Source organism: Canis aureus, chromosome 31, assembly GCF_053574225.1.
Source record: "Canis aureus isolate CA01 chromosome 31, VMU_Caureus_v.1.0, whole genome shotgun sequence".
NCBI classification, from domain to species: domain Eukaryota; kingdom Metazoa; phylum Chordata; class Mammalia; order Carnivora; family Canidae; genus Canis; species Canis aureus.
In genome coordinates this window covers 18,348,056-18,374,623 of record NC_135641.1, presented here as the reverse complement: position 1 = coordinate 18,374,623, position 26,568 = coordinate 18,348,056, and the positions used below count along the sequence as shown (strand labels likewise).

The window sequence follows — 26,568 nt, the reverse complement described above, 5'->3', positions numbered from 1 at the left end:
TAATTCAGTCTGTAATCTTAATCTCCCTTTGCTGTGTAGCCTATCATAGTTACAGGTTCAGGGATTAGGACAAGGCCACCATTGGGGGGGGGGGGCATTATTTTGGCTACATCACCACAGCTCCTAAATCATTATTCAATATCCTCTCCCCAGAAGTAAACTCCCTTTGGTTATTTCTCCTAGATCTTTTCTTCATATTTATCAAAATATATATGCATCCATATAGGCGTATAGTTTTGTTTATTTGATACTTATCTACAACTTGCATTGATTTTACAATATGTCTTAGAAAAGATATATTTGAATTCATACTTATTGGTATGTTTTTCATTTTAACTGTTACATAATATTACATAGTGTGAGGGTACCCACAGTTTATGGTCCCTATCCTCCTATTGATAGATACTTAAGTAGTTTCAATTTATCACAATCTGTTATGAGCAGTCTTGAGCACATCTTTTAGAGCATACATGTAATTTTTTAGATGAGATAATGGAATTACCTGGATGCAAGGTGTATGGTGTATGCCATTCTTTATTTGAACAGGCACTGAAGAGTATCCTCCTTACGTGCTCTACCAATCTATGGTCTCAGCACTGTATGATATTACTCATTTTATGCATCCTCACCAATACTTAATAGCAAATTTAATTTTTTTGCTATTTTGGTGTGTTTTAATATGCATTTCAGTGATTATCACTGGGATTAGGATTTTTTTTTCTTTCATGTGCATTGCCTTTTATATGTTCTGTTCCATGAATTGCTCATTTTAGGAGGTCTCTTTGGTCTTTTGCTTACTGATTCAAAGTTCTTTATATACTCAGGATACTAATCCTTAGACCATTAAATATTGTAAATATTTACTCTTAAGTTTTTTTACTTTGTTTATGCTTTACAAATATACAATCATTTTTAAGCATCTGGGTGACACAGTTGGTTAAGCCTTCAACTCTTGGTTACCACTCAGGTTGTGATCTCAAGACCATGAGATCCAGGTCTGTGCCAGTCTCTGCGCTCAGCACAGAGTCTGCTTAAAACACTCTCCCTCTCCCTTTGTGTCTCTTCCCCCTCTTCTCAAATAAATAAATTTTTCTCTCTATATATGTGTATATATAATCATTTTCTAATTTTTAGACTTTTTTCCCTTTGTATGGTGAAAAAGATCATCTACCTCATAATCATAAACATATTTGCCTGTAATTTTCTCTCAAATTTTCATATTTGGAGGAATATTATGTGGTTGAGAATTAACATAATTTGAAGTACCACCTTTATCATACTTGTATTCTCTTATTTACATACATGGTTCCTTTTCAGGATGCTCTGTTGTGTTCTGTTGATCTATTTGTTCCTGCATCACGACCATATTATATTAATAACTGTTAGAATTTGTCTTTTGACATGTAGCTTGTGTAAATAAATATCTTCCTTATTTGTATTAAAAATGATTTTGGCTTTTCATGTTCATTATGCATTAAAAAAGATTTGTCAAAAACTTGATGAAAACTCTTATGGTATTTTGTTTGATTGTATTGAATTAATAAATTAATCCTGGGAGTATTGATAGCCTTCTACTAAGGGACCTTCCTGTCTATTAATATATTTCCACTTAATAAACTGATTTATATAACTCAGCAAAGTTTTTTAGTTGTCTCCATTAATGTTTTGCGTTTCCTGTTAGGTTTCTTCCTAGGTGTTTTATGTTTCCTCTGACTATTGTGAATAAGTTTGTCCTTTGATTCTCTTGCATTTCATAGATTGTTCATTATGTTGTCTGCAGAAATTGACATTTTTGTTTCTTTCTTTCCAATCTTTATAGCACTTCTGTTTCTTTACTTATTTATTTATTCATTCATTCCTGCTCCAGATCTTATTACATTAGCTGGAGCTTATATTAAAGTGTTGAAGAGTAGAATGGCTGTGTCATCCTGGCCTTATTCCTGGCTTTAATGGGATATCTTTAAAGTTTCACTATAGAATGAATGTTTGCTGAAATTTCTTATGGATACCCTCTATATATCCTAAAATATGGTTCGGATTTTGGACAATGAATTCTATTAACTCTTGATATATTACTTGATCAATTCTGTAATCTTAAATTTTCCTTGCATCTATAGGGTAAAAGCTAGCTGGTTATTATTTATGATTCTTTTACTGGCTGTTATATTCATTTTATTAATATTTAATTTCAGAAGTTTGTATCTATATTCATGAGATTTCTCTTTCCTATGCTGTCTCCATCTAGTTTAGTTGCAGGATTATGATTGTCTCAGAAATGAGTTGGAGAACATCTTTTTATATGCTTCAAAACAGGTTTTTTTTTTTTTAAGGTTTGATAGAACTCACCCTGTCTGGGTCTGATTCCTTTTTTGGGGGGAGTAAATCAGCTACTTTTATGCTTTTAGTCCATTTTTCCTTCCTAAACGGAGTCAGTCCTTCTCTTGCTAGTTTTAGTCTTTTTTTTTTTTTTTTTAGTTTATAAAATATGTTAGTACCAAGTTGACTTTATCAGTATCTATAGTTTTGTCCCCTTTTAAATTCTTGATATTGTTTACTTGTGTGCTTTCTAATTTCTGTGGTCAGGTTTACTTAAATTTTATCTATTTTATTTTATGTTTTTAATTTTTATTTTATAAAGTCTCAACTTTTTGTTCTGCTATTTGTTCTCTATTGTGAAATGCAGAGAGACCAAGTAGAATTAGGCAGAGGGAGGAACAGAACTGCTCTGCAAGCTCAGCAAGATCTTGGCCACCCTGACAGGGAGCTCTGAAGTGAGACTTGCCCATCAGAATTAGTCCTCATTGGATCAAATAGGTCTTCATATCTCACCTCCCTCAGTTAACAGGTGCAGGCTATGCTGGAAACTGTGACCTCAAACAAGGAGGGGTCTTTGCAGTTGTAGTGGACCCTAAGGAAACTGGCAAATGGAGGCTGCCGGCTTACCACACTTTCTTTCTGTCTCTGTACAAAAAAGTATCTCCTTGTAGGGGGATGTGGTGACGAATCTCAGTGTCTAATATTTGGTTTACCTGTTTTGTGTGGGTGTGTGTGTTTATTAAATCAAGAGCTTATGTCATTTACTCTCAGTTCTTTTTGTTTAATAATAAATACATTTTATATATCTATCTGAGTATTACTTTGGCAGCATCCCACAGGTTTCAATATGTAATGATGTAATCATTGTTCATTTTATATAGTTTATAATTTTCATTTAGATTTCCTCTTTAACCAAAAATTATTTAGTATTATGTTTTAAACTTCTAAATTATAGATATGAAAAATTCATTACTGTGGAAATTTTCAGATTTTGGCTTGTTAATGCAATATAAATTTGTAATATAATCTGGGTATTAATGGATACATATTGCTTCTTATTATATATGTTCTTATATGTATAGTATATATTATTTTTTATCAAAATACTTTTAATAATATATTTTAATAATATATATAATTGCAGAATTATAATAATTAAGAGAAGTTTACCATTGTGCATGATGTGTAATTGAAAATGAACAACGGATGATGTCATAGTGGTCAAATCTACCTGATAGTAGAGTACAATGTGGATTTTAAAATTTTGAATGCAATTTTCCTAGAATAATGATTTATAAATTATAATTTTTCATTGCTATTGACTTTTTTTGGTGCCCTTCAAGTCTTTAATCAAATAACTCCTTTCAACCTTGAATTACAACACATTGAGAGGGATATGGATGAATAAACAAGTGGATAGAAAGATCATGACCTTCTTCCTTTAAATTAGGGTAGCTAAACTCTAGAATATATTAGCTCAGAACAGTTTTACTCCTAGTTACCTCTCCTCTAAACACTTAACAAACAGCATAGCAGTGTGGAAGACTAAAAAGTATTCAAGACTGGCTCCATATTTTTGAGATTGTTTTATCAGTTTTTCTTGTCTCAGATTTTATTTCATACAATACAGTTCCAATTATTTATCTCCTTCCCTGCATTGCAGTACCAGAATTATCTTTTTTTTTTTTTTTTTTGGTATCAGAATTATCTAAATGTACCCAAAAGAATGATTAGTTCTTTTTTCTTCTGAGAAATACCCTGTTATATTTTGAGGATAAGCTATTCTCATGGACATTAACACTTGGTGTAAAACTAGTAAAATTCTATGAAATGACAGTACTCAATTAACAATGAAGTTTCAGCAAACTCTATTTATATCCACATTCTACTTTATATACAAGCCTAAAATTATGAGTCATTCCTTAACACAACATCTACAATTGAAAACCAGTGAAAGGCAAGGATGGGAGGCAGACATGATCAGTTTGAATATAAAAATAAATATTTTTACCTATAGAAAGCCATTCTATCTCTTGCTTAAGGGAATTGAATACACTGTAACATAATGTAATCTTTAAAAGCATAATGGCACAGAGAGGACTGTGAATAAGGTGCACAAATTCTGACCTACAGGGACACTTGGGTGGCTCAGCTGTTGAGTCTGCCTTTGGCTCAGGGAGTGATCCTGGGGTCCTGGATTGAATCCCAAGGCAGGCCCCTTGTGGGGAGTCTGCTTCTCCCTCCGTCTGTGTCTCTGCCTCTCTCTCTGTGTCTCTCATGAATAAATAAATACAATCTTAAAAAAAAATTCTGACTGACAAATTGCCCAAGAGTCTATGGACTATAACTGGGACTGACAAACTCTCCAATTCTGTTGATGTTTAGGTACTTTAAAAATCAAACTACTGAAATAATTTTAATGGCAGTACTTCTGCAAGACTTTGCAAGCTTGTTTAAAACAAAAGAAGTCTGAAAACATAATATTGCATTGTGTCATTATATATTTACTTATATATTTACTAAGATCGAAATTACTATAAATCTAACTCTATAAATATCACTATTCTAAGAGAAAATATTGATTTAGTAAGAAAAATAACAGCTATATCTCCTCTTGCACTAAGAGAAAAAAGCACTTAGTAAAAACCTTCCTGAAATTTCTGTAATAACACCTATAGATTTATCTGTAAACATCATCCTTTTCAAAAACTTAAAAAGTTTTAGATATACTTGACATACAATATTAGTTTTAAATGTACAGTATAGTGAATCAACAATTACATACCTTGCAAAATGCTTAATGTGGTTAAGTGTTGTTACTATCTGTCATCATACAAATTTAATAAAATATTGACTATATATACTATGCTGTACTTTTATGCCTATTACTTATTTATTTTATAATTTTTTTTCTTGATGAGTCTGGCTAAAGGTTTATCAATTTTGTTTATTTTTTCAAAGAACCAGCTCTTGGTTCCCTTTATTGTTTTTTAGTCTCTGTTTCATATTTATCCTCTGATCTTTATTATTTCCTTCCTTCTAATAGCTCCTGGCTTTATTTGCTCTTCTTTTTTAGGTCTTTTATGTGTAAGGTCAGATTATTTGATATTTGTTTTGTTTTGTGAGGTATCCCTAATCTGTGATAAATTTCCTTCTTGGAATTGTTCTTGCTGTGTCCCGAAGATTTTGAATTGTTGTATTTTTATTTCCATTTGTCTCAAGGAATTTTTTATTTCATTTTTGACTTCTTTGTTGACTCATTGATTGTACGTGTGGGATTGTTAGGCTGATGTAGATGTGTGTGTGTGTGTGTGTGTGTATATATATATATATATATATATATATATATATACACATATATATATATATGTCTTTCTACCTTATCAGCCTATATATATATTTGATATATATTTGTGTGTGTGTGTATAAGTGTGTGTGTGTTTCAGCCTAACATACATTTATTGGACTTTGCTGCACAAGACATTTCGAGTATAGCTTTTCACTAGTTCAGGCACATCTGTACATCCTCAGAAAATTACTTGCTATTAATGACTACCTGCCTTGCAGCAATAGGCCCAGCTGATTGCTGAGTGTCAAAAAGTTGAGAAATACTCATTAGCAGAAACCAGGGGTAGGGTGGGCAAGGGGGTAGGGAAGGAAGAACCCGAGTTGATGGCTTGCTCTTATTCCATAAAGAAAGACTGCACTCAGCAGCTTTCCTGTTTCTGTTGATCCTCAAACATTGACCATTTTGGCAATTCTCCTTTTAAATGAAAAACATTCTTACTGCATTGATCCTAATACAGTTTAATTTCCTTACTCGTGGCAGTAATGTTCTATAAAGTTGCCACAAACACTGAATTAGTGAATGTTAAACTATTGCTCCTATGGGAAATACAGGGTTAAGATGCTGTGAGCCTTTGGTCACAGCATTTTTGTCAGCTGAAATGCCATTTGCTTTATATAGATTAATTTGCCAATATCCTTGTAAAACAAGTTAGTCTCATAGGCATTGACAGCCTCTTTTCCATATAACTCTGTTTTTGTGTGACACATAGCAAGTATTTTAAAAATTCTTTTGCAGCTTTCTGATCTGCAGAACCGGCTTTCCTGGAAGTCTGAGATTTTTCACTCTGTGTTGCCTTTTGAAATATGCAACTAGCCAGCACTAGCTAAGAAGGGTTTAACATTTTATTGACCTAGGTAATGACCATAAATTGCTTTGACTTTCAGTCTCATATCAGTGCTTTTTAAATTGGTTGTCATCTGATGAATCCATAAATTTGTTTGCTCTACCATGTTTTCCATAGCTTCATTGCACACTACAGGTGTTACTTGAGCACTTCCAGAGTGTCCTCATGTACAAATCAGTCAGTTTCCTAGGAATACCATTTTGTTGATTCATTAATGTTGAACTCTTGGCCAACAACACTATAACTCACTCCTGAAGGAGGCTTGTCTAATATAAGGATGGCACATTATAGCCTTTTGTACTTAGGGACACTAGATAGCATTTGAGCAGTATGTTTGGGGCCATTTTAAACAGCAATAACATCATTAGAAAGCACAAAAATGTAAAAATGGTGACACTAAATAGACCACAGTAAGGAAAATTGTTTACAGTAAGAAAGCTGAAATAAGACACAGGTTTCTTCATTTGACTTCAGTAGGGAACTCAAATTATTCTCTATTCTGTACATGTCCATGAATGACTGTGAGAGAGTTGTGGGCATTGATTTTGATACAAATAAATTTTAGTGAGTAGGCAAATTTGCAAATATAGAATCTGTGAATACTGAAGCTCAATTGTAGTTGGGTAGATTATGGCAGGGATTATATATTCCTTCCATGCCAATGTGGCTATCTAATAGACCTCTTCACCATAGACTGCCATCATTCTTTGTATAACAAAGTGTCCTTAGAAGATTGTTATATAAGGCAACTAAGGTGAAAATTTCAACATCAGTTAGTATAAGTTAAGGAAAGGATTTGATTGGAAACTTAATATATGAGAGCCAGTATGGAGGGGCTCTTAGACCCACATCCAAGGAAGCAAGCTGGGTAAGGGCAAGATGTAGGAGGGTTACATTCTGGGATAGGGACCCTTCCTTCTTATATGAAAGGCATGAGAGCAATCTTGCCAGTTGGGAATAGGGTGGCAGGGGGAACAGACTGTGTGGGTGGCAGACAGGCTTAATTTAGATGTCAGCTATTTTCAGGAGACTTCTGTGAAATGTAGCTGCTCAGCACCCAAAGAAGTTAGAATCTATGGGAAATTTCAGACCTTTCTTCTTGGGAGAAGAGAGTCACAAGTTTGGGGAGCTAAGTTCAGGTGCAGCACTTCCCATTGGGAGAAGGCAGGAATCCGAGATCCTCACTAAGGGGCCTGGACAACGGAGAGTGAACTTCCACATCACTACATCAAATCTTCTCATAGCGCTATGGTGGTAGTTGATTTTATTGTGTGTCTTAAACTGGTTTTTAGATTGGAAAACATCCAATCATTATGCTTGAATACAGTTTTCTATTACATTGCCTTTTCCCTCCTGAAGACCAGGATTAATTGATTTCAAGCAATCTGACCAGAGAATGCCACTATATTGAGTACTCTATATTCAAAACTATTAAAGAGTACGGTGAAGCAAATCTAGGCTGTGCTATTTAGGTAGTGATATAAGTTACTGAATTTATATAGTTACTTTAAAAATTAAAGCTCATACAAATTAATCGATTTCTGTCTCCTCTCCAAAAAAGCCATTTATCTATTCAACTTGGAAAATGAGCTAAAGAAGTCCCCACATAAAATCTAACTTATTTAATTTGATTGTATTACACATTTTTACAACCTCTATCTTTAAATGTAAACATTTTAAATTTTTAATATTTAAATTTCCCATATTGAAAATCCTTACAGCTGTAGTTGTAAATCTCCTAAAGCTCATATTTTACTAGATGTTTTGGGAGGGCTGACCAGGACTCATTCGTTCTCACTTATTTGTTTTAACATTTTACTTAAATTCCAGTTAGTTAACATACAGTGTAATATTAGTTTCAGGTGTACAATATAGTGATTCAATACTTCCATACATCACCCAGTGCCCATCACAGCAAATGCACTCCTTAATCCCCGTGATCTATTTTACCCACCCCACCTTAGTAACCATCAGTTTGTTCTCTATAATTAAGAGTCCATTTCTTGGTTTGCCACTCTCTCTCCCCTCCCTTTGTTCATTTGTTTTGTTTCTTAAATTCAACATATGAGTGAAATCATATGGTATTTGTCTTTCTCTGACTTATTTTGCTTAGCATTATACTCTCTAGATCCATCTATATCCTTAAAAATTGCAAGTTTTCATTTTTTATGGCTGAGTAATATTCTATTATATATTTATTTATATATATATTTAAATGTATATTTATATAAAAATATATACCACTTCTCTTATATCCATTCGTCAATAGATAGACAGTTGGGCTCTTTCCATGATTTGGCTATTGTAGATAATGCCGCTCTAAATATCAGGGTGCATGTATTCCTTTGAATTAGTATATTTGTATTCTTTGGGTAAATACCCAGTAGTGACACTGCTGAATTATAAAGTAATTGTATTTTTTACTTTTGAGGAACCTCCGTATTGTTTTCAGTAGTGGTTGCACCAGCTTGAATTCCCACCAATGGTGCAAGAGGATTTCCTTTTCTCCACATCCTTGACAGTACCTGTTGTTTCCTGTGTTGTTGATTTTAGCCATTCTGACAGGTGTGAGGTGATATCTCAATGTAGTTTTGATTTGAACTTCCCTGATGATAAGTGATGTTGAGCATCTTTTCATGTGTCTGTTGGCTATCTGTATGTCTTCTTTGGAAAAATGTATATTCATAACTTCCACCCATTTTTAATTGGATTATTTGTTTTTTGGATTTTGAAGTGTTTTGTTTGTTTGCTTTTCTTTGTTTTAAGGAGGCTCTACACCCAGATTGGAGCTCAACATGAGGCTTGAATTCAGGACCCTTATCAAAACCTGAGCTGTGAATTCAGGACCCTTATCAAAACCTGAGCTGTTATGAAGAGTCAGATGCTTAGCTGACTCAACTACTTAGGTGCCCCTTAGGTGTTGAGTTTTTAAGTTCTCTCTAAGTTTTGAGTACTAACAGATATGCCATTTGCAATTTTTTCTCCTATTCTGTAGGTTGCCTTTAGTTTTGTTAATTGTTTCCTTTGCTGTGCAGAAGATTTTCTTTTGATGTAGTCCCAATAGTTTATCTTTGCTTTTGTCTCCTTTGCCTCCAGAGACATATCTAGTAAGAAGTTATGGTCGAGGTCAAAGAAGTTCCTGCCTGTGTTCTCGTCTAGGATTTTGATGGTTTGCTGCCTCACATTTAGGTCTTTCATCCATTTTGAATTCGTTTTTTGTGTATAGTATAAAATTGGATCAGTTTCTTTCTTTGGCATGTTGCTCTCTAGTTTCCCAATACTATTTGTTGAAGAGATTGTCTTTTTCCCATTGGATATTCTTGCTGGCTCTTTTGAAGATTAATTGACTATATAATTGTGGGTTCTTTTCTGGGTTTTCTATTCTATTTTTTTTTAATTTTTTTATTTATTTATGATAGTCACAGAGAGAGAGAGAGAGCAGCAGAGACACAGGCAGAGGGAGAAACAGGCTCCATGCACTGGGAGCCCGACGTGGGATTCGATCCCGGGTCTCCAGGATCGCGCCCTGGGCCAAAGGCAGGCGCCAAACCGCTGCGCCACCCAGGGATCCCCGTTTTCTATTCTATTGATCAAAGTGTCTATTTTTATGCCAATACCATAGTTTTGATTACTACAACTTTGTAATGAAACTTGAATTGTGATGCCTCCCACTTTGCTTCGCTTTTTTAAATTTGCTTTGGCTATTCTGGGTCTTTCGTGATTCCATACAAATTTTAGGATTGTTTGTTCTAGCTCTGAAAAGTTCTGTTGGTATTTTCACAGAGATTGCATTAGATGTGTAGATTACTTTGGGTAGTATAGATATTTTAACAATATTTGTTCTTCCAATCCATGAGTGTGGAATGTCTTTCCATTTCTTTGTGTCATCTTCAATTTCTTTCATCATTGTTTTATAGTTTTCAGAGTACAGTTCTTCCAATTCTTTGGTTAGATTTATTCCTAGATATCTTATTATTTTTGGTGCAGTTGTAAATGGGATTGATTCTTTAATTTCTCTTTCTGTTGCTTCTTTACTGGTATATAGAAATGCAACAGATGTCTGTACATTGATTTTATATCCTGCAACTTTACTAAATTCATTGATCAGTTCTAGCATTGTTTTGGTGGAGTCTTTAGGGTTTTCTGTATATAGCATCATGTCTTCTACAAACAGTGTAAGTTTTACTTTTTCTTTACTAATTTGGATGGCTTTGTTGTTGTTTTTGTTGTTGTCTGATTGCTGTGTCTAGGGCTTTTAGTACTTTGTTGAATAAAAGTGGTGAGTGGACATCCTTGCCTTGTTCCTGACCACTGAAGAAAAGCTCTCAGTTTTACTTTATTTAGGATGATGTTAGGTATGGAGTATTTACATATGGCCTTTATATGTTGAAGTGTGTTCTCTCTAAATCCACTTTGTTGAGGGTTTTTCATCATGGATAGACATTGTACTTTGTCAAATGCTTTCTCTGTTGAAATGATCATATAGTTTTTATCCTTTCTCTTATTGATGTGATGTATCGTTTTGGTTGGTTTGCAAATATTGAATCACCCTTGCATCCTGGGAATAAATCCTACTTGATCATGGTGAATGATTTTTTAAATATATTGTTGGATTTGGTTTGCTGTATTTTGTTGAGGATTTTTGTGTATGTGTTCATACACTATAGTTCTCTTTTTCTGCAGTGTCTTTATCAGGTTTTGGTATCAGGGTAAAGCTGGCCTCATAGAATGAATTTGGAAGTTTCCCTTTTTCTATTTTTTGGAATAGTTTGAGAAGAGTAGGTATTTACTCTTCTTTAATTGTTTGGTCAAATTCACCTTTGAAACCACCTGATGTCCTGGAGTTTTGTTCGTTGGGAGTTTCTGATTCAATTTTTTGCTGATTATCAGTGTGTTCAAAATTTTAATTCCTTTCTGTTTCAGTTTTGGGGATTTATGTTTTCAGAAATTTATCCATTTCTTCTAGGTTGTCCAATTTGTTGGCATATTGTTTTTCATATAATCTCTTATAATTGCTTTTATTCCTGTAGTGTTGGCTATGATTTCTCCTCTACTATTTGTGATTGTACATATTTAGTTTCTTGCTCTTTTTGTTTAGATAAATCTGACTAGAGGCTGTAATTTTATTATTTTTTTCAAAAAACCAACTTCTGTTTTCATTGTTATGTTCTGTCATTTTTTTAGTTTCCATATCATTTATTTATGCTCTAGTCTTTATTATTTCCTTTTTCCTACTGGCTTTGGGCTTTGTTTTTCCCTTTTTAAGCTCCTTTAGGTGTACAGTTAAGTTGTTTATTTGAGATTTTTCTTGCTCCTTGAGGTAGGCATATATTGCCAAATACTTCCCTCTTCTGACTGCTTTTTCTGCATCCCAAAGGTTTTGGACTGCCATGTTTTCATTTTCATTTGTTTCCATGTATTTTTAAAAATGTCTTCTTTAATTTCTTGATTGACCCATTCATTGCTTAGTCGCATGTTATTTAACCTCTGTGTATTTGTGTATTTTCTTGTGGTTGACTTCTAGTGTCATAGCATTGTGGTCAGAAAAGGTGCATGGTATGACTTCAGTCTTCTTTAATTTGTTGAGGCCTGTTTTGTGACCTAATATGTGATGTATTCTGGAGAATGTTCCATGTGTACCTGAAAAGAATGTGTAGTCTGCTGTTTTAGGATGGAATGTTTCTAATATATCTGTTAAGTCCATCTGGTCCAGTGTGTCATTCCAAACCATTATTTCCTTGTTGATTTTCTGTTTAGATGATCCGTCCATTGTTGTAAGTGGAGTGTTAAACTACCCTGCTAATATTGTATTATTATTGATTAGTTCCTTTGTTATTAATTGTTTTATGTATTTGTGAGCTCCCATGTTGAGTGTATAAATACTTACAATTATTATATCTTCTTGTTGGATTGTCCCCTTTATTAATGTCCTTCTTTGTCTCTTGTTACAATCTTTGCTTTAAAGCCTTGTTTGTCTGATATAAGTATTGCTACTCTTTCTCTTGACCTCCATTTAAATGATAAATGTTTCTTTATCCTCTCACTTTAAAAAAAAAAAGGACTCTATTTTTTTATTCATGAGATACACACAGAGAGAGGCAAAGACATAGGCAGAGGGAGGAGAAGCAGGCTCCATGCAAGGAACCTGATGTGGGAGTTGGTCCCAGGACCCTGGGATCATGCTCTGAGCCAAAGGCGGACACTCAACCACTGAACCACCCAGGTGCCCCTATCACCTCACTTTCAATCTGTAGGTGTCTATAGGTCTAGAATGAGTCTTTTGTAAGCAGCATGTAGATGGGTCTGATATTTTTAATCCATTCTGACCCTGTATGTCTTTTGATTGGAGCATTTAATCCTTGAACATTTAAAGTAATTAATGATGGATATGTATTTATTGCTATTTTATTGCTTGTTTTGTGGTTGTTCCTGGAGGTTTTTTCTGATCCTTTTTTGTCTTTCACTCTTTTATGTTTTGATGATTTTCTTTAGTGATGTATTTGCATTTTTTCTCTTTATTTTTGCATGTTAATTAGTGGTTTTTCATATGTGGTTATCATTAGGTTTGTATATAACCTTTTAGGCACAAAGCAGTCTGTATTGAGTTGATGGTCATTTAGGTTTGAAACCATTCTTTCCTCCTGTCCTCCTCACACTTTAGGCATATATTATTATATTTTATATCTTTTTTTGTGAGTTCATTTAGTAATTTTTTACAAACATATTCATTTTTACTGCTTTTTTGTTTCCTACCTTTATACTCTCACTTTTGGTCTCAAAGACTCTCACCTTTGTACTCAGAGTTCCCTTTAATATTTCTTGCAGGGCTCCTTTTGTGGTCACAAACTCCTTTAGTTTTTGTTTGTCTGGGAAACTCTACCTCTCCTTCTATTCTGAATGCTAGCTTTGCTGAATAGAATATTCTAGGCCAGATTTTTCCCATTCAGCACTTTGAGTATATCATGTCACGCTCTTCTGGCTTGCCAAGTTTCTGTTGAAAAATCTGTTACTCTTGTGGATTTCCCCCTGTAAGCTAATGACTTCTTTTGTCTTGCTACTTTTAAGAATTTAAAAAATCATTATATCTTGCAAATTTACTTGGGTCTTGATGGGAGTTCTCTGTGCCTACTGGATATGGATGACTGTTTCCTTCCACAGATTAAGGAAGCCTTCAGCTTATTTCTTCAAATAAATTTTCTGTCCCTGTTTCTCTCTTGTCTTTTTCTGGGACTCCTATAATATGAATATTATTACATTTGATGGAGTCATTGAGCTCTCTAAGTCTATTCTCATTTTGCATATTTCTTCTTTCTCTCTTTTATTCCACTTTATTTCTTTCCATTACTTTGTCTTGTAGATCATTAATTCATTCCTCTGCTTCTTCCAGCCTGTTGTTCATTGTATCAAGCATGTTTCTAATCTTGTTTTTTGCATTCTGCATCTCTGATTGATTTTTTAAAATTTTATTTAAATTATTTTATTTATTTATTTTAGAGAGAGAGAGAGAGTACACGAGTCAGGGAAGGGGCTGCAGAAGAGGGAGATCTCAATCTGATCGATTCTTTTTTAACTCTTATATCTGTGATTAGGGCCTCTCTGATGCCTTCCATTATTTTGTCAAGTCCAGTGAGTGTTCTTATAATTGTTTTTTAAAATTTTCCATCAGGCATGTTACTCTTATCTATTTTACTTAGATCTCTGGTCATGGCCTTATCTTGTTCTTTCATTTGGGATAAATTCTTCCATCATGGCATTTTGTCTAAGTCTCTGCCTGCTTCTCTGTGTTAGACAAGCCAGTTATGTCACCTGCTCCTGAAAGTAAGTCTTATAAAGTCTTATAAAGTGAGTCATGTAGTAGTATTCGGGGCCTGGTGCTTCAGGGAGAATCTCTGGTGTGTGCTGCATGTGTTCTGTTCTATTCTGGGTGCTCTCTCCTCCAGGTCAGTTATCTGAGGTTCTCCTTGCCTGCTATTGGCAGTGTTGGTCCCTGGCCTGAACATGATGAATTTTAAGTAGGTGCTGTCTGGTCTGCTTGTGAAACAAGACCTGTCATCACCTCCCCTGGAACTGAGGCCCTGCAAAATTCTCTGGTCAGGAGATATGGTGTGCAGGGGTTTGTACTGGTCTTCTGAGGGAAAGACCTGCTACACTATGACTGAGGTAACTGTGACCGAGAAGGGGAGTTACACTAGAACACAGGGGGATGGGGCTTAGTGTAAGGAAGTTAGGTAGTCAGTGTCCATCCTGCACTGCTTCCTACATGTGGTTCTGTGTTTATGCCAAGGGGCAGAGCAGGGAAATGGCACCAACCAGCTCCTTTATTTCTAGAAAGGTGTCTCCATGAATGCTGCTTCTCAGGGACACACTCTGAGAAGAGTAAATAATCTCTCCAGTGTGTGCCCCAGGTGTTCTTCAGATTTCTGTTTCCATGCTCTCTGCCATGAGTTATTTGCCTGCCTTCTCTCCAAGAGCAGTGTAGTGCCATCTGAGTTCTATCCTAGCCAAGCCTTTGACCCTTTATTTGCCTGCCTTCTCTTGAAGAGCAGTGTAGTGCCATCTGAGTTCTATTCTAGCCAAGCCTTCTGACCCTTAAAACTAGGCTTTAAGCCCAGCTGGTTGCAAGAACTCAAGAAACTCAGTCCCTCTCATTTTCCAAGCCAGTGGCTATGGGGAAACATTTTCCTTGTGAGTTCCCCTGCTCCTCTCTCTCTCTTGCCCTTCTCCATGACCATGGCTCCCTTCCTTCCACAGTAGCCAGGATCCATTTCTACCCTAAACCACATCTCCATGCTTCCTACCTTCTTCTTTTCTTCCCTCTCTTTAGTTGCAGAGTTTGTTCTGCCTGTCTTCAGGTCAATTTCTAGGGTATTTAGGATGATTTGATAATTATCTAGTTGTATTCATGGTTTGAAATGAGTCTAGGGTTCTCCTATCCCACCATCGTTGTCCTGCCCCAACTCCTTTTCATTTTAAGTTAGAAATTCCATAGCCTCAAACCAAGATTGCAAAATAATCTTTATTTTCTCCCAAAACTTCACCCTTGGGTATTCATTGTTAAACATCTACTGCCATGCATTTCTATGTTATAGAAAGATTATATATTTACCCATTTTTTTATTCCTATTTAATTTTGGTCACCTTTCCAAAAACAAACTTAAGCCAAACACACAAAAAATAGTGGTTTAAAACAGTTATAAGAAGAGATCAACATATCAATTATTTCAAGATGATTTCAGTTCAATATACTTGGGAACCAAAATCCATCCTGAAATGAAAAAAAAAAACCTAGTTAAAAAAATCCTTATAGGCATAAACCAAATTCTCATATTTCTACCTGGTTTGTTTTACAAAGAAGTTTCAGAAATACTTTGTTGTTTCACCAACAGAAATGTTATGTTTCTATTTCAAACCAGTGAAATTCTGAAGATTAATGTGAATACAGTTGACTCTCTTTTGTACATCTATAGAGTTTCAAAGGCTAGAATTTGTTATCTGCAAGGAGAGAGATTTAAACCACACATAAAAAAAAAAGTTGCTTAAGAATTCAAGGTCTTTTCTTGTAAGTAGCATTGCACTTAGAGTTTCATAACTTTTTAAATACATTACTTGAAACCAAACCTTTTAAAAGTGTTCCTTCTGAGGGGATCAGTAAAAGTGCAGCATTATTCCACTTTTTTTTAAATTCACCTTTCAGACCTTTGCATTCATCCAGTTTTTCTTGTTTTTTACTCTTTTCTATTGCTGACAATTTTCAGAGACTTCTATGCTCCTGTGAGGGTAAATTTTCTGTCAAAGAGGCATGTGATCTTCTGAGGTGTCTCATCCTCTCTAGCAGTCTTTGATTAGGGCAGTCCAGTAGTTCAGATACAAGGCCTAGATCAGCTGCTAGAGATTCTGATAATCATCTTTGACTCACCATCCTGGGATCAGAACAGTACCAATAGAGACAACCTTGACATAGAGACAGAGAGAGATATTTTCTGGTTGTCATAATTAGTATACTACTATATATAGCCACACTCCTTAGGGACTAGGAAGAGATGGGGAGAGACTTTTTCTTGTTTTGTCCTTGAAAATCTCTTTGTGACATGGCATAACTACTACTTTCCTGGGTTAACTGCTACTCTATCACTTATAGTACCCAAATGGCTTGAGCAGAGTTTGCTGTAATGACTTGGTGGATCTCTGCAAGCTTTCTTTTCTCCCTAATCCAGTTTTATTTACTCCTTAACCAAACCTTGATTAGTGACTCTCTGGTCTTCGCTGTTGGGTGACTTTATCCTTTCCCAACTTTACTTTTCCAAAGATGATCCCAGTTCTATTCGTGTATGCATCTATCACCAGACTCTTTCAGGACCATGAAATTTCTCTTCATTTCTGCTTTTGTTGCTGTAATAAATCAAATTTTTACTGGCTTAAATATTGCATCCCTTTCTAATACCCAAGCACGGGGATTGGAATAGTCTATTTCTGCATTTTTTTTATGGCAACCACTATTCTAGTCTCCCAGCATTTTCCTCAGTGCAGGTCAAATTAGTTATTAGTGTCTCTGCAGACATTCTTCCTATATGCCAATTTATTGATACCTTGAGAAATCTAAGTAGTGAGTTGACACAACCTTTCCAATCCTCAATCTAACAGGTCAAGGGGAAAATGAACTTCTGTCATTTCTAGTAGCAAGGAGGAAGGGAATGGTGGGTGAAAATACTTAAACCAAAATCTAGTTTAAAGTTTATTCTAGGCAAGATTGATGAGTAGAATAGATGAGACATTATGGGTTGGAAGAAATACTTGATGTATTATACACATCAAAATATGCAAATGGGAAAACAATATGTGTGCACTGTTTCCAGAAAATATCTTAGTACGTAGAGTGAAATAAGCTCTATTTTAATATATGATCCAAATTCATCTTTCAGGATCTCGTTGCTATTTTTGGCACAGACCCCCTCCAAACCTTTCTCCAGACCTTCACCAAAAGGTGAAGATATCTGGACTGCATATAACTTTTTTTTTTAAAACTTATTTATTTATTTTAGAGAGAAAGAGAGTGCATGTACATGTACATGTGGGGAGGGGGAGGGGTAGAGAGCAGAAAAGAGAGAGTCTTAAGCAGGCTCCATGCTGAGCATGAAGCCTGATGCAGGGCTCATCTCACAACCCTGAAATCACATCCTGGGCTAAAACCAAGAGTCAATCACTTAACTGATTGTGCTACCCAGGTGCGCTTATGGCTCCACTTCTAATTATGAGTTTATTTTTCATGTGGTTTTTCACATTATAATGTCAGTGGCATGGTAATGTCTATTATCAAGAAAATTGTCTATAACTAATATGTCTGTTACCAAGAATTTCAGCTCCAGCTGCTTCATGTGATATAATAGTATTCTTGGGGTACCTTACTTTTCTGGCTATATGTTTGTAAATAATCTTTAGCTTCTCCATCTTTCTGAATTTTTATTTTTAATCTATTCTTCTACCAGGTCTTGCTGACCTATATGTCTTCCTCTGAATTTACTGACTTTATACATTCCTTTTCTTCTAACTCTGATACCTTCTCCTCCTCCAGTGCCGTGGATTTTCTTCCCTTCTGAATTCTGCCTCTGATCACTGTTGCTCATTTGACATAACTAATGTGGTAAGTGTTTTTATAGAAATGTGAAGGAATTGCTGTATGGAACCAGAGGAAGGAATTAGTGATTTCACAAGCAAAGAGAGGGCTCCTAAAAGATTTCCTAGAGAAATTAGAATTTAGGGACATTTGAGGAATACACAAAATAGAAAGTTAGGAAGGGCACTTTAGACAATGGAAACAAGTTAAAATAGTATAATGTAGCTGAAGTACAGGTTAGGGAAGGAGGTCAGGGAAAATATCAAAGGGCCTTAAACTCATACTAAGACTGAACTTCATCATATGGGATCTGGCAAACAAGTAAATAACTGGTAAAATGTTATATGTATTATAAACATTTAATACACCTGGTAGAAAGAATGAAGAATGGATGGGAGAAAGGGAGAGACTAGAGGCAGGGAGAATGGTTAGGAGACAAGTCATTGACTGTCCTCATTCCCTAGAGCAGTGAGTGCATTCTGTGCTCCCTTCCAGGTGTTATGAAGCAACTTTGGTCAGAAGCAGTGAGGGAAAGAGTAGTGTTCATCGTTCTTACTATGTACCTTGAGTAGGGTTCTGGCATAGAGTGGCTTCTATACTGGGGACAACCTTATTCGGAGTACTGTACTTTATATATCATAGGTGTTTGGCAACCACCAATGAATGAGTAAATGGAAAAAAATCCTGCCTTGACATTATTCTACCCACAAAATCAGAAATCCCTTTTTACACACTCTGGAAAAAAAAAAAAAAAAGGGATTCTCCTCAAATCTACTTCTAGTATTTCTTTTTCCCTTCGGTTGCATTTCCTTGAGAAATACCTGAATTTTGCCTTTGGAGGCTGCCTGGAGGTTGGAAGTGGTGTGGGCTTCAAAGCCACAGAGACTCAGTTTTAAATCCTCACTAGTAATTGTGTGGCCTTGAATGATTATGTAAATTTCTAAACCTTTGTTCATCATCTTTACCCTATCAATGAGGAAAGGTGCAGTGGGGAAGGAGAAAATGTCTGTAAGATACTTAAACCAAAGGTTGGCCATAGTCCAGCCAGAGGCACATCAAAGTACATGTGTAGGTCTGATATGGAGTTAGAGGGCGAGCTGCAGAATTACATCAGGGTCATCATTGCACCTCTCCACCATGCATCTGCTTCAATCTTGTACCACCCCTGCTTAGGCTCTTGTTGGAGTTCAATGCATGAAATAATTTAGAATCAGACAGGGTCTATCCCCTGTAGTAGGTACAAATCTCAGTTTAAAAGATAAAGCTAGACAAGAATATTAACTTTATTTTTTAATAAGAATTAAATGTTCTAATGTGAGACTCAATTTAATGGAAAGGTAAACCATAATTTCTGTCAGTGCGATGTTCCTTCTCACTAACTTATGCCTTTTAGTATAAGTTCCAGGAGACTTTCATAGAACCAAATCATTGGGAGACCACGTCTAGGTCTTTTTAGTGTCAGGTGCCTAGATCAGCATTTGATGAAATGAACTTTGGCCATTGGTGGTAATTCATGGGTCCTTCCTTATTCCTTTCCAAGCAGCTGGTTCTCTGGGAATAGTTCTTGGGAGTATAGGGAGCATTCTGTGCTTCTGAGCCCTGTAGTGTCACAGAAATCTCTAGGATACCATCTGAAGATTGATAACCTACCCCATATAGCTATCTCTCTGTGAGCACCACAGAAGGGATGGAGAACCTTGGAATTTTTCTGCTTCTTCAGGCTTAACCCAGGAATTAGGGTAGAGACTCACACAAATGCAACTGTACTTGGGTTTTGAGGCAGGGTCTTCCTCCTCTGCCTTCTCTAGTCCTAGGAAACTTTGTTATTCTCTAGTTAATTTTTTTCTTTTAGCTTTACTAAGATTCTTATGGATTGTTTTTAATAATAATTTTTCCCTTTTATCCTCTGATTCCAAGGTTGTGAAGTTCAAAAGCCAGAAAGAAGACATCTTCTCTTCTTTTCAAGGCAATGAGTGCTATTGCTGCTGAATTGGGGGTGAGTGTGAGGAGTCAAGCAATGTGAATAATGTAGGGGGGAATATTAGTTAAAGTCTTAGTTACTTCAGTTTTTACATTTTCTCTGGTTAAACCATCCCACTTTATTTTTTCCATATTTCATTTTATTTTTCCCTTGATAATATATATTATCTAAAGCAATTTTCTCTTCATTTCTAAGGGCATCTTTTGAAGTCAACCACGTTAAAGGAAGAAGCAGGTATCTAATCTTCTAAGCTATTCATTATATTATGAAAATTGTTGGGGATTAAATCATTCGGTCACTTAAAACTAATGTACACATATACACTTTTCTGGGCTATGTTTTAAAAGACTGTAGAAATGTGTGATGAAACTCACTTTGTAATCATTAGATTTGTGGTGTTGTTAGAATAGAAACTTAGGTGACTTCTTTTAGTCCAGTGGCTAAATTACAGTATTGCATTTCTTTATGTGAAGTCTAAGCCAAATTAGGAAAACTAAATAAATGCCAGTACTTTTTTTTCTTTTTTTATGAGTTTCACATTTTTTTGTGTCTCATCATTAAACTTAGAATTTATAACTTGTTTTTGCTATTGCATTGTTTTTGTTTATAAATATTTTTTTAAAAAAGATTTTATTTATTTATTTCAAAGAGAGAGCATGCATGTATGTTTGCAGGAGTGGGGGGAGGGGCAGAGAGAGAGGGAGAAGCAGACTCTCTGCTGAGCAGGGATCCCAGCTTGGGGCTCCATGCTAGGACTCTGGCTGGGATCATGACCTGAGCCGAAACAGATGCTTTACCAACAGAGCCACTCAGGCGCCCCTGTTTATAAATATTTTTATAAATATATGTCACAGAAGTATTTGACTATTTAGTTTATTGGGAAAAGTTCAGAGAGTAGTAATATATTTTAAAATATGGTTTCCTAAAGGAATAATTTAAGTAAAACGAGAAATAAGAAAGAGTTTGTGAAAGGAACTAAGTAAGGTATCAGCCTTTTTATTAGATCATCATGATCAAATGATTCTTTTATACGAGTAGAATATCTATCTCTGAAATAAATCTGAGTCTCCATCAGAATATAAATGGAATATGTAATGACTTGGAATGTAAATCTTAAACACTGATTTGTGGAGCGAGTCAGTTGAAAGTTATTTTGATTTGATATACAGATTGATTCATAAAATTGCTCATTATTTGTGATTAGTCGTGCCAGAAAACAGTAATGTCGTTGAACTTCAATTTGATATTTTGGCCTGTGCTCATAGAATAAATGGATTTTTTTTTCTAATGCATAATTTATACTAATGACACTACACACAGGGATTCCTACATTACCCAGCAGCAGTAATTCTTCATAAAGTACATAAGCAAAGCAGGTTAGAAGGCAAATTATAGTATTCTTATCAGATGAATAAACTTATAAATAGGCCATTTGTTCATAGAGTTGTGCATAACTTCATCTTTTATGCACAACTTAAGAAGTCATTATGTTGATATAATAGGACACATAAGCCTTCCTGTAGCTCACAGCTCCCCTCCTCAGCACTATGACATCCTACTAGGATCTGAGAGTCAGAAAATATTGGAAATGGAAAGCACCTTAGATATTTCGTCAAACTCCCTTGTATTACAAGCATAGAAATTAAGGTTTTAAAGAGCATGCCGGAGGACACATGGTGATTAAACCTGGCTGAGCCAGGCTGAGATCTTTGACTTTATGACTCATTCTCTGATCACTGCAAAATTCTCATTTTCTTTTTCTTAAGGAATTAGGACAGATCTGTCTCATCTTAACCATTTCAATCACAAAACATACAGAATGAAGAGCTACAAAATTGTTTCACCTTTTAATTTTACTTTACTTAAAATTTTCCTTATGTTAGGATTTTTAAAACGTTTCTCTAATATTCCAGACATTTCTATTTATAGAACATTGTTTTGTTCAGTACCAGTTGCAAAGACTGGCTAGATGTGCATCATACCCATCTACTCTTTTTGGGGGAACTCAAGGCTACATTTCCAGGCCTCTCTGCCAGTGAGGTGGAGCCATGTGACAGACTTCTGGACAATAGAATAGAGGTAGAAATGAGATATTGAACCCCCAGGCCTCTCCTATAAAACCATTCTTGTAAGTTTCCTAATGGTTGGAGACACTAGTGGTCATAGAGTCTAGAGGGAAGAAACTCTGAACTCTAAATGATATTGTGGATTAAAGCCCACCTCCATCCCCTCATGTTGACCTACACTGGATTGTGATATAGATGAGAACTAAATCTTCATCAATTAAAGCTACTTAAATTTGAGCTTTTCTGTTGTAATAGATAGTTTATCCTGGATTATTTCAACAAATAATTTGTCGTTTTACTCTTTGTCCCATAATAAATTCATTTTGCTGACTTTAAAACTCAGTGGTCCTTCAAGCACCTCAACTATCTATTTCAACTTCCCTACTACTTTGAACCTATTATCACTGAGTTTCTAAAAATTAATGATCCCTACATAAAAGTTTCTCTCTCTAACCACCTCTCTTTCCACAAAGTCCCGTTGGCTCATTCTATTGAGGCCAGTTGTTCTAGAAACCAAACACTGCAATATTTGATCCTTAGTGTCTCCAAATTCTTCCACGCCATCTGAAATGAAGATGAGGTACAAGATGTAGCCCCTACACTCCCATGCAGATGCCTTATGTACAAACCAAAATGAATAATCTTTTAACACAAGCCCTCTATTCCATCAATTTCCTCTATCCTTATAAATTATTGAGTCTTGCTCTATGCTAGGCATAGTCTGGGCACTGCAGGTACAGCAATGTATTAGTCAGGATAAGCTATCCAGGATGATCATAGATGATTACCTAGGCAACAAAATGATCCATTTCTCTAAACATCATCTTCTTTAGGTATCATCTTTTATTTGTAGTTTTGCCCTGTCACTGAGCTATCTGTGGAGGCATCTTTAGGTAGGTTCAAAGAGGTCTTTCAGGGGAGTGTTGTGGAGGTGATGTCTGCAAAAATTTCATTTGCATTTAAAAATCTGAACTTACTCCTAAAAGACTTATTAATACTACTAACTCTATGGCTAGCTATACCTATTATCTGTCGGTATACATTGCTTTCATTTTCCTGAGTATGAGTTTAAGTAACTTAGAAAACCACAATGAAGCAGAAGGAACACATCAAAATTTTGAATAATAAAATCTTTCTCTTTTTATAAGGTCTGTAGTTGTAGAATCAACCATTCATTCGTATATTTGTCTTTCAGAGCCCAGTATTTAATTTGAATTTTCAATTCCTTCTCTTTAAGTTGGCTTTGGAAATTTCTGAGTATTTGACTGTTAATAAAGTGTGTGTGTGTGTACGTGCACGCACGTGCGTGTGTGCATGTGTGAGTGTGTGTTTTAGGACAGAACTCCTCTGTAATTAGTTATAACCTTCCTCTAGAAAGCTGTCCAAGGAATCTCTTAACTTTCTCCCCCAATTTGTCCTTGTTTTTTTCTGTTCCTGCTTTACAAAGAAGGAAAAGCAGCTGGTTAGTGTTGGTCAGGGTGATGGATTTTGAATAGAAAAGAACTTTTTTATTTATCTCTCTCATCTCCATATTTAAATGTCTGGGAAATACTATCAAGGTTGTGGAATCTCAAAAGATCTAAGAATAGGATTAATTTATTTCCTTCTCATCCTTTCAGGGTTTAGCTTAGATGTTATTTCCTCTAGGAAACAGTCAGTAAGCTCCCAAGACTGGGTTGAGGTACTTTCCCACCATGAGCTCATCCCAGAGGTATAGACTGTATCTCTTTCACCATTAGGTCTTTGTGATACAATACAGGAATCGATAGGATAGTCTATAAATGTCTTTTGAACAGAAGAATAAATAAAGTTCTCTTTTTTCACAACAGAATCATCATTGAAAGCAATGATTATTTCATGTCTCCAAGGTTATTTTAAGGCCTGCTAATACAAGTTTAAACATGCTTTAAAAAAGGAGAAGGAAAACAAAGAGACTACTTTGGGCTGAACATTTATTTCAAGTCAAATGTTCCTTTTCTTATTTGTCTTCATTATTCTCAAGCTACTCAGTGTGAGTTTATTGGAATAGGCTCCCATCTAATTTGTAACATATACTGAATAGATATTTGGCATAGCTTTATAGTAATCCGTTTTATCTGCAAAATTTGCAGATATTATCTTCTTTGGCTCTTCTTAGTTTTCAATTTAGTACCATGGGATTTAGGCCATCATACAAATTTCAGTTTTAAGGTAAAAGTTCGAGTTGATTGCCATCCTAAGATAAAACGGAATTGACTTAGTATTTTTAAGCTGTTAAGTGTAACTCATACATAGTAGTCATGAGAGAATAACATTTATCCTTGAATAAGACCTTAGTGAAGCTGCAGCCCTAGGACTCTTTGATTTTTTCCTGTTAAGATGTTGTCAGAGGCAAGGTGACAGGGCTCATCTGGCAGAAACCTGTCTGTGACAATAGACAAGGATAGGTGGAATGAGAGGTGAAGGGGGAAAGAGGAAAGAGGTGGGTAAAAAATAAGAGGTACTAGGACCAGATGGAATGAGGAAAGGGTAATATTAATAAAAAGAATGACAAAAAACTTAACAACTGCTACTATATTCTTACAGATAAGACAGACATACAAAGAAATGAACAACGCTCCCCCCCTACATGTTTATATCTGTCATCTAAACCTAGAGTATTTTTGAGAGACATATAACTGTTATATCAATAATGACACAGACTGAATTAATGAGTCTGGCATGACAATATGGTATATCAAGAAACTCAGGAAATCACAATATAATGTGATTCGGTGGAGACAGCACATGTCAAGTATTGGTTCACTATCCTGAATTTTGAAGATTTTATTTATTTATTTGAGGGAGAGACAGAGAGAGCATGACTGGGGGCAGGGACAGAGGGAGAGGGAGAAACAGACTTGCTGCTGAGCAGGGAGTCCAACTCAATGCTCAATTTCAGCATCCCAAGACCCTGATCTGAGCGAGAGGCAGACACTCAATCAACCAAATCACCCAGGTGTCCTGACTATCCTGAATTTGGAATGAGATGCTCTAAAGGTTAAGAAGAGGAGAACAAGGGATCCCTGGGTGGCGCAGCGGTTTGGCGCCTGCCTTTGGCCCAGGGCGCGATCCTGGAGACCTGGGATCGAATCCCACATCGGGCTCCCGATGCATGGAGCCTGCTTCTCTCTCTGCCTGTGTCTCTGCCTCTCTCTCTCTCTCTGTGACTATCATAAAATAAATAAAAAAAAAAAAAAAAAAAAGAAGAGGAGAACAAGTTGCAGAATCAGGACCAGAACCTAAAGAAATGACTGTAACTGCCTGTTACTGGAGACTTTTATCAGTATCCTGGCAATGAATGAAGGATAAGTAAATTAAGAATGAATAACTCTAAAATTCATATTTAAATAATTAAAATTTGATATATTTTTTAAAGATTTTATCTATTTATTTATGAGACACACACACACAAAGGAAGAGACCTAGGCCAAGGGAGAAGCAGGCTCCACACAGGGAGCCCAAAATGGGACTCGATCCTGGGACTCCAGCATCACACCAGGGCCGAACGCAGGAGTTCAACCACTGAGTCACCCAGGTGTCCCTAAAAATTGATATTTTAAATTCATTTTATTTATGTTTAGATGACCATATTTTTCTCAGTTAATTCCTCTTGCTAGTCTTAAACAGTCTCTAGTCAACTTCTTCAGGTATTGTTAAAAAATAGATACATGATATTCATTGTAGTGAACAGGCAATGTTAATAACCTCTTGGTGACTCACCAGGCAATGGTCCTGTCTGGTAACCAGATCTGATCTCCATTCTTTAACAGTTCTTTATATTTTGAGCAATCAGTTAATATTTAATGACTGAACTGTTTGGTAGCTGGGTAAGTGATCACATGACATCACATATATACAGTGATCATAGAATTGTATGTTTTTCCCCAATGGTTGTGTACTGAACTTTTGTGCTTTACAAGAAAAAATATTTTTCTTCAAAATGCAGTATTATGAGCTACATCTTAATTATTGGCCTTATTTAGCTAAAATAATCACTTAGAGACATAGAAAAGTCCATTATTTCCTCTGTCACAAGGATTTAATCTTTTTAACACCTGCCCAGCTGTCACATAATATTTTAAGCTAAAAGTATCAGATGAACACAGGACTGCCAATTCAGTAGCATTTCACCAAATGATTATTTCTCTCTGAAATCCTCAAAGTATATAACTTACCTCTTAGGATTTGCCTCTATATTGCTTAAGTTTATATTACAAATAATATATGAAGTGATATAAACCAAGGCAACCAAATTGAATGTATTCACAATTATAGGAAACCATACATAAATCAAATGACACTTGTTCTTCTGATGGTCCCATTTCTAGTTTTCTCTTAAATTATATTCCACAAAGAATTCTAACTTAACTGAAATTCTTT

The 26,568-nt window shown here is 35.5% G+C and overlaps 1 long non-coding RNA gene across 1 annotated transcript; it reads left to right on the top strand.

Moving 5' to 3' along the window:
* Window positions 1–18,077: 18,077 nt before the first annotated feature.
* LOC144302204 (uncharacterized) lies at window positions 18,078–25,205 on the top strand. The gene is made up of 4 exons (XR_013369052.1): window positions 18,078–18,147; window positions 20,038–20,116; window positions 20,297–20,335; window positions 25,088–25,205. It is a non-coding gene; the product is annotated as an uncharacterized LOC144302204 (long non-coding RNA).
* Window positions 25,206–26,568: the final 1,363 nt, after the last annotated feature.